Consider the following 9,179-nt stretch of genomic DNA (forward strand, 5'->3'; position numbering starts at 1 on the left):
GTGATGCAGAACTGGAGATGGACCAGGAAATGACCCAGAGTGAGATGGAAATGGAGGACCATGAACTACAGGAGATTCTTGATAAAGAGAACCTAGATCTGGAAGGATTCTTGAAACAAGGAACCATGGAAGGGGTAGACTCGTTACCTCCAGAGGAGTTCAATAGAGTTCAGCAGCTGTTTATATGGAAAACTCAGACCAAAGGGCTGGAGAGGCAAAGAAACAATGAAAGGCAGGGCAACGAAGGTGTGAAAACTATGAAAACCACACCAGGATTAGCACCCAGAAACCCAAGAAAGAAAAGAGGCAGGAAAAAGCAAAACGAGCTATTGATGGAATGTGGAAAGCTAATGATAGATTCAGGTAAGATGAAAGACCTAACCATCTACTCCTTTACAAATCTTTAATAATGAAGTTCACTTCTTGGAATATCACAGGTCTAGGTAGTAAAAGAAAACAAAGATTACCTAGTAATAGAATGAAACAAGCAACTTCGGATGTGATCTTCATCCAGGAAACTAAATGTTCCATTCAAAAAATAAAAGAAATTCATAGCAAATGGCTCAATCGATTTGAGTTTCTGGAAGTCAAAGTAGAGAATATAGCAGGAGGCATACTCACTCTTTGGAACCCCCAAAAAATTGGCATAATAGATGCTGAGGCATCTAGGGATTATTTATCAGTGGTCATTCAGCCTGTGGGAGATAAGGAAACCTACCTGGTCACGAATGTGTATGGCCCCCAAAGAATGGATGATAAACTCAGGTTTCTAGATTCTCTAGAGGATCTTAGAGATAGACATGCAGGAATACCATGGATCTTGGGGGGTGATTTCAACATGATCAAATCACTTTCGGAGAAAAAAGGGGGAACCAGAATTCTAAGCAAAGACTCTTTAGCATTTCAAACTTTTATAGATAATATGAAGCTAGTGGACATTGTAACAAGTAATGGTCTCTTTACTTGGAACAATAAAAGAGGAGGAGAGTCTCAAGTGGCCTCAAAATTAGACAGATTCATAATCTCAGAGGACCTTATGCTCATTGACAAGGAAATGATAGCAAGAGTTCTCCCCTTCGGAGGCTCAGATCACTGGCCGGTTCAACTGGAGGTTCAGGGCATTGGTACCCCCAGGAATAGACCTTTTAGATTTGAGAATATCTGGCTCTCCCACCCAGATTTCATCAGCAACATTGCCAACTGGTGGTCAGAAGATTTGAATATTCAGGGCACAAGAATGTTCCTTCTTCAAAAAAGACTAAAACACATCAAGCTCAGGCTCAAAGATTGGAACAAGAATGAATATGGCAATATTTTTGAAGCAAAAAAAATCTGTTGAAGGTAAAATGCAAGAACTCAACCAAGCCCTTATCACGGATGGCTTTGATAAAGTCAGAAGTGATCAAGTTACCAAATATCATCAAGACTGGGAGAATTTATGTAAACAAGAGGAAATATTTTGGAGACAAAAATCTAGAGTTCAATGGCTAAAAGAAGGAGAGCGAAACACTAGATTTTTCCATAGATCCACTATGGCGAATAGAGCTCATAACAGGATTTCTTTGATCAAGGACGAGGGAGGTAATCTTCTCAATTCTCATGAAGAAATAGAAGTTGTGCTAGTTCAACACTTTCGAGGTATAGCAAAGGAAACCATTTCAGATAGAGAACATTCCATCAGGGACTTAACAAGACATATACCTAGGCTGGTGTCTAGAGAGGACAATTTCAACCTTAATAGGCCAGTGACTGAAGAGGAGGTTAGTGAGGTCCTCAAAGAAATGCAGAATGGTAAGGCGCCAGGCCCTGATGGTTTCAATGTGGATTTCTTTAAAGCTTGCTGGAATATAGTCAAACAGGATATTCTGAATGTAGTAGAAGATTCCAGGATGAATAGAACTATTTTGAAGGCGCTCAATACCTCCTTTATCTCCCTGATCCCTAAACAGGACTTGGCTCAAACTCCTGACAGGTTTAGACCCATAGCTTTGTGCAATGTGGTATACAAGATAATATCCAAGGTTGTGGCCAATAGACTCAAACCTCTTCTTCCTACACTAGTTTCTGTGGAACAATCTAGATATGTGGAAGGTAGACAAATTCTCAATAACATCATTCAAGCACATGAGGTGGTGCACTCTCTGAATAGCAAAAGGAAGGCTGGAATGATCATGCAATTGGACATAGCCAAAGCTTATGATAAGTTGAATCGGACCTATATCAGGAAAGTTCTTATTGCTTTTGGGTTTGATCACAACTGGGTTAGATGGGTCATGGCCCTGGTTACTTCTTCCAGCTTTTCAATTTTGGTTAATGGTTCTCCCTCGGAGACTTTTATTCCTTCAAGAGGCCTCAGGCAGGGAGACCCACTCTCTCCCTTTCTCTTCATCCTCATGATGGAAGGACTGGGTCGGTCTATCAAGCATGCAAAAGAAGTTGGTAAGATTAAAGGTCTCCAACTTTCTGACAATGGACAGGCCTTGACTCATCAACAATTTGTTGATGATACCATGCTGCAGGGAATCCCCACGGTCAAAGAAGCTCTTGCGTATAAACAAATCCTGAGTGACTTTGCCATGGCTTCAAGTATGGAAGTTAATCTCTCCAAATCTAAGATTTTTTTCTTTAATACTAATATTTCTATTCAAAGGAATATCTCCAAAATTCTGGGCTTTCAAAGGGATATCCTCCCTTCAAAATATTTGGGAGTTCCTCTAACTGCCAAACCTTTGCACAAGAGCATTTGGGAGCCAGTGATTAATAAGATGCAGGATAAAATCAGGAAATGGAATATCAGATCTTTAAACATGGCTAGTAGGTTGGTGCTCACAAAGGCTGTTCTTCAATCAATCCCAGTTTTCATGCTATCAGCACTCCCAGCACCAAAAGGAGTCTTGCAACAATTCAGATCCATACAAAGAGACTTTCTTTGGGGTAAGGGGGAGGAAAGAAAGAAATGGGCCTTGGTTGCCTGGGATAAAATCTGCAAACCTAAAAACCATGGGGGACTTGGATTGGATGATCCGGAGATTCTTAGCAAGGTTTTAGGGGCAAAATTATGGTGGCGCTGGGTCAAAGATCCAAAGGCTCAGTGGGCTAGTATCTGGAAAGAAAAATATGCCAACACTTGGCAAAATAGTGATCACATAAGGATGTCTGGAAGTATAAAGGGCTCACACATCTAGAATAAGGCCTTGGAGAACAGAGGATTAGTACAAAAAACAGCTTCTGGGAAATCAAAGAAGGAAATATGGCTTTATTTTGGGAGGATAAATGGCAACAAGAACCTATACTGTTAACATAGGACTTTTTGGATCTCAAGAATGAGACAGAAACCAAAGGGCTATCTAAGGTAAAAGATTTTTGGGATCAAACCAACAGTGCAGGAAAATGGAGAACCTGGAGGAACATTGATTACAGGGATGACAACCCCTTGAAAGAAAAAGCAAATGAGCTTATGAAATTGTTGGAACAAAGGAAGATATTAGTGACAGGAGGGCATGACCAACTTAGATGGGGCAACAATAATGAGGGTTCCTTTAATCTTAAGGAGGCAAAACGCATACTCCTTGAGCTGGACTCCCATGTTCCGAACAGGATTTGGACGAACCTATGGAGGCATCAAGGCTGGATGAAGATCAAACTTTTCATGTGGCTGGTTTATCATAAGAAAATTTTGACTTGGGATAACATAAGGAAGAGGGGTGTTCTGGGGCCTTCCAGATGCCAGCTCTGTGAAGCCCAAGAGGAAACAATGGAGCACCTTCTCAATAATTGCAGTTTCACCTCCTGGTTGTGGGATACTTTTGCTTCTATTTTCCAACAGACTGACAGGGACCAAGGGAGTATTATCAATACCCTAACCAATTGGAGACGTAACTTTTCAGATTATGAATTTCTGGGCACTGCTTGGGCTCTTACGCTAGGCTTCATTATATGGAATGTCTGGAAAGAAAGGAACAAAAGAATCTTCAAGAATGAAAAAAGTCCCTCCCAACGCCTTTTTGAGCAGATCTTAAACCAGATTAAGGAGACAGTTGGCACTACAGTGCAGAATCCCCCTAAGAACCCACCTTCAGATGCCAAATTGCAGATTCTTCGTCAGCTAGGTATGCAGGGGCTCATTCCTCAGGACCTGGATAGGAAGGTAATGAAGATGGATACTAAACAGGATTTCTGGCACCCTCCCCCTCAGGGTTTTTTGAAATACAATATTGATGGGGCTTCAAAAGGAAACCCGGGAACTGCTGGCTTTGGAGGGGTGTTAAGGGATGAAAATGGAAGCATTCTTTTCATCTTCCATTGCCATTTAGGAAGAGCCACTAACAATATGGCGGAACTAATGGCTATGGAACAATGTCTAGATTTCATGAAGCAGGATAACCGCCAAAATGTGATTGTCGAAGCTGATTCTGAGCTAATTATTAACTCGGTCAAGAGAATCAGCTGTGGCACGGCGCTGAAAAAATTCTCTAAACACTGGAGGCTGATCCAGGTTTTTCAACGGATTCAGCTTCACCTCTAGTGCCTTCGCACAGTTAGTTTTAATCATGTGCGAAGAACGACCAATAAATTGGCGGATATTCTGGCCAATCAAGGAGTGATCTGTACCGAGAGCAGGGTCACAATGGAGTGGCAAGAGATGCCTCAGAATAGATTAAAGGCGTATTGTCACAACCAAGCTGATGAAGATAGGATGGTGTTTCGAAACAGAGCCATGGAGGCGGGGTCTAGATGACTAGGTTTCATTTTGTTTCGCTGCCTTTTTCACAGTCTGGTCTTAGTGGAAGGCAGATCACTGTCGACCTCCGCATCCCAAGTAAATATAGATACAGATTCTCCAGAAGGAAGCTACTCGGAAGACTCGGGTTAACGGAGGGTTGGCCGGATGGTTGGCTTAGACGGATTAGTGCGAGGGACCGGAATCCAGGCTTTCTCGGCGGTCGCAATACCACTGGTTCTCTTTCAATGGACACATTACCGCTCTCAGGGCGGTATATGGTTTATCACATGCATTTTAAGTGGGAAGCGGTTTTGCCAAAATGGGAGCGATTCCATTCATCAAGCTACACGTGGCCAAGGGGAGGGACTGAATACTGCCCTCATCGCGCACTAATGTTTGGTGCTTTAGACCCATGCGATATGAGCCTAGGCCGTCGGATTAAACAAGGTGGATCTACGGTCAGGAATGATCGTGCATGTAGGTGGGTCTAGGGGGTTAAGCGTCACGCTTCTAGGTACCGCGATATCTTCCACTACCGTTGGATCGGGAGAGGATATTGGACGGTTGAGATTAAAGATGCAAGTAGGTACTTGTTTCGTTTCATGGCGGGAATCGATGACTTGAGCACGTTCAACAGGTTCGTGGGTTATTTCCCCAGGTGGACCCGATATCCTTTCAGATTGGTACCCTTTTTCTCTTTAGGCCCGATATTAAATGTAAAGTGGGTGCTTGGTGCCAGCCCGAATTGAATCTCATCCGTTGGATTTCGGTGGGATGATCGAACGGTCTTAACATTTTCTGTCTTTTGAAAGTTCTGAGGTTTTGTAGGTAGGGTTCGAGGTTTCGGCCTTTAGCTTGATGCCCTTGGCCCACAGTTCCTCGTGGGCTCTTGTATTTTATGTAATTATTTCCATTTTAATGAAATAGAAGGTCCAACTCTTGCTTCAGCAAAAAAAAGAAAATGAGTGATAATATACTTAATGTAGATTTAAAAGGAAAAAAAAATTAATGTGATGGGTTGTATGAGTGATAATATACTTAATGTAGATTTAAAGGAAAAAAAAATTAATATGATGGGTTGTATAACCGTTACATAGTAGCTACTCGTGTCGCTTAGTTTAAACATAGTTAAATTACAGTAAAAAAAATGAATTCAAATCAGTGTTAAAGTTTAGAATTCCATCAATTTAAATTTTACTGATTGGTAAAGTCCTCATCTATGCAATTAAAGAGCAAGGCCCTAATCTCAATGCCTATGTAAACATAGCTTTAAAAACCTATAATATATTATGTTTACATTTACATTTGAACTACATTAGTCGTCTAAATCAAGGTTGTTTATCCAAGTCAAGAATTATACATATATATATATAATTTGAACTAAAATATTCAATAATATATATATATATTAGCTTATAAAAATACATAGATTTTATTTTAAAAATTTTAATTTATATTTGAAAAAAATAATAATAACACTGATTTATTATTTAGTTTATAAAAATGCATATGTTTTATTTTATTAAAATTTTAATTTTAATTAATAGATGGTTTATGGACGAGCTTGACAACTGCTCGGCTCCCGCTCTGCAAACCCCCGAGATCCGCATCTCGCGCGTTCTGCAGACAGCGAGCGCGCCCGCTCTCTGCCGCCGTGATCCCTCCGGGCATGCCCGCCTGGGGCTCTTCTACATGCTGCGGTCGAACTGGTCCATGGAGGATCGCGCTGCTGCCTGCTAGCTTTTGACAGGCCCGTTCTCTAAGGCTTTTGCCCATGGAGGTGCTGGGCACTCCCCAGGTGCCTCTTTCACCTCCTCCATCACCGATCTCATCAGCTGAGGCTTTTAACCAACTTTTTGTAGGACTCCCAAAGAAGAAGAATTTTGAAGCTGCGAAATTCGTTAAAAAATTGGATGATTTTCCAGAGATCTCTCTTCCTCCTGAAACCCCGATTCATGTTGCATTGTCTTTGACCGAGCGAGCTCTCATCGGCCAGTTCACTGGACTATGGCCATCCCCCAAAACCACTGAGAGCTGGGTCAACAGAAACTGGGCGCCATTGATCAAAGAAAGTGTTACCTCTTACTTTCTGGGGAGAGGATTCTTCCTCTTCGAATTCACTTCAAAGGATGACAAAGATATAATCTTTCGAAACGGCCCCTACTTCATGAGCCCTCAGGGTTTGTACCTGAATAAATGGACTCCGGACTTCGATCCAGCAATAGATGTACCCAAAGCAGTCTCGGTGTGGGTTAGGCTTCCAAATCTCCCAGTTCATTGCTAGAATTGGGATTCTTTGATGCACATTGGAAATGCCCTGGGGAAATTCATAGATCGAGCGAATAATAAGGATCAATATGATTGTGCCAGGATCTGCGTAGAAGTAGATCTGGAGGTGGGGCTGCCAGAGGCCATCAAAATCAATGTCGGAAGCTGGATGCATGTGCAAAAACTGGACTATGAAGAGTTGCCCTTCAAATGCTGGAAATGCCATGTTTATGGCCACTTCGCCAGAAGCTGCCTGACCAACAATGAAGCTGTGCAAGGGAAGGAGGACGGCTGGAACCAAGTCAAACGATCCAAAACTTCTTTCAAGACACAGAAATTGGGAGGCACTAATGGCAAAGGTCCTCACCAGGCCTCTGCTCAGCAGATCTCGCCCAAGCCTGCTCCAGAAAACAAGTTTGATCCTCTTAGCTTGCAGCCAGAGGACACCCATGAAGTCATGGTCCAAAAAGCAGTGTCTCCAGAAAAAGGTAATCTGCCTATCTCTTCCAAGGATGCAAGTGTTGCAGAAAGCTCAAAAGGAACCCCTGTCGAAGTTGAGGAAGAGGACCAAGAATCAGAAGACTCGGAGGAGGAAGGAGAAATAGGCGACTCCCAAACCTCTGTAAGGAGATCCACAAGAGGGCGCAAAACAGATCGGGAGAAAAGAGAGAAAGAAACGTACAAGGACAAGTTACAGGGCAGTCAACCAACTCTGGAGAGGTTGTTAGCAAAAAAGCCGAAGATGGCAAGAAACCAGCATCAAGGCTCCAAGGGAGCCCAGCAAAGCAAAGGTAAATAATGAAAATAATCTCCTGGAATTGTAGTGGTATAGGGAGCAAAATCAAAGAAGAGGCCATAAGAAATTTAATAAGAATAGAAGCCCCGGACATATTCCTTCTCCAGGAGACTAAGATGGAGGATTCAGACTTCCTCCAAACAAGCAAAAAACTCTGGAATAAAAGTAAAGCAACAGCTGTCTCAACCCGAGGAGCCTCTGGAGGGTTGGGTACTCTTTGGAATGATAGCAGGTTTTCGTTAGTGTCTGAGATTTCAAATACTCATTGGCTGATGCTAAAAATGCAGCATCTCGTTACTAAAGAAACTTTTTGCCTCTTCAATGTTTATGTGCCGGTCAATGCTAGAGAAAAAAAGGCCTGCTGGGACTCAATAAGAAGCCAAGCAGATCTAGGCAATCTAGATAACGTCATTATTGCAGGAGACCTAAACCTCACGCTGCACTCTTCAGAAAAGCGAGGAGGCTGCATTGTGTGAGATCCGGCAAGGGAATGGGCAGAGGATCTCCGGCAAGATTGGGACCTGTTAGATATCAAGCCTGCTTCTGGTAAGTATACTTGGTCAAATAAAAGAGTAGGTCTTGGACACTTTGCAGCAAGGCTAGATAGATTCTTTGTTCAAAGTTCCTTTCTTTTGCTTGGTCTAGACACTAGTATGTAAATCCTTGCTTGCAGCACCTCTGATCACAATCCTATCAAGCTTGAACTCTGGGCTCATACCGATCTTGGCCCCATCCCATTCAATTTTAGCCCTCTCTGGATCAAGGAACCAAACTTTTTGCAGATAGTCAAGGAAAGTTGGTCCCAGCCAGTCAACAGATCTCCATTCTACGTATGGGAAGAAAAACTCAGAAGAGTGAAATCTGCCCTAAAGTGCTGGGCCAAAACTCTTCCTAATCCAGCAGCCGAAAGGAAAAAGCTCCAAAGTCAGCTAGATGTCCACCATTTGCTCTCGGAAGAGGCATATGTGTCTAGAGAAATTCTTGATAAAGAGGTCCAACTTCAACAGCAATATCATAAAGCCTGCCTGGCCGAAGAAGAATTATGGAGGATTAAATCTCGCTGTCTTTGGCTCAAAGCAGGAGACAGAAACTCTTCATTCTTCCACAAGCAAGCTCAAGCCAGAAAATGTTTCAACTCCATAGCTAAAATCAAAGAAGAAACTATCAATCACAAAGACTTTGCAAGCATCAAACGAGCAACCTTTCTCCACTTCAAAAATCTGTACAGCGAGGAGGTGAATGCGACTCAGAACTCTTGTCTTCTGGACGGGGTTCCCCCTTCAATCTCTGCTGAGATGAATCACCAACTAGAAGCCAAAGTCACCAAGGCCGAGGTCAAAAATGCTCTCTTTGCCATGGACCCAGATAAAGCCCCAGGTCCTGATGGTTTCT

This window comes from Pinus tabuliformis, chromosome X (genome assembly GCF_031772625.1).
Source record: "Pinus tabuliformis cultivar Carrire ecotype Pingquan chromosome X, CPIR1, whole genome shotgun sequence".
Classification (NCBI taxonomy): Eukaryota; Viridiplantae; Streptophyta; class Pinopsida; order Pinales; family Pinaceae; genus Pinus; species Pinus tabuliformis.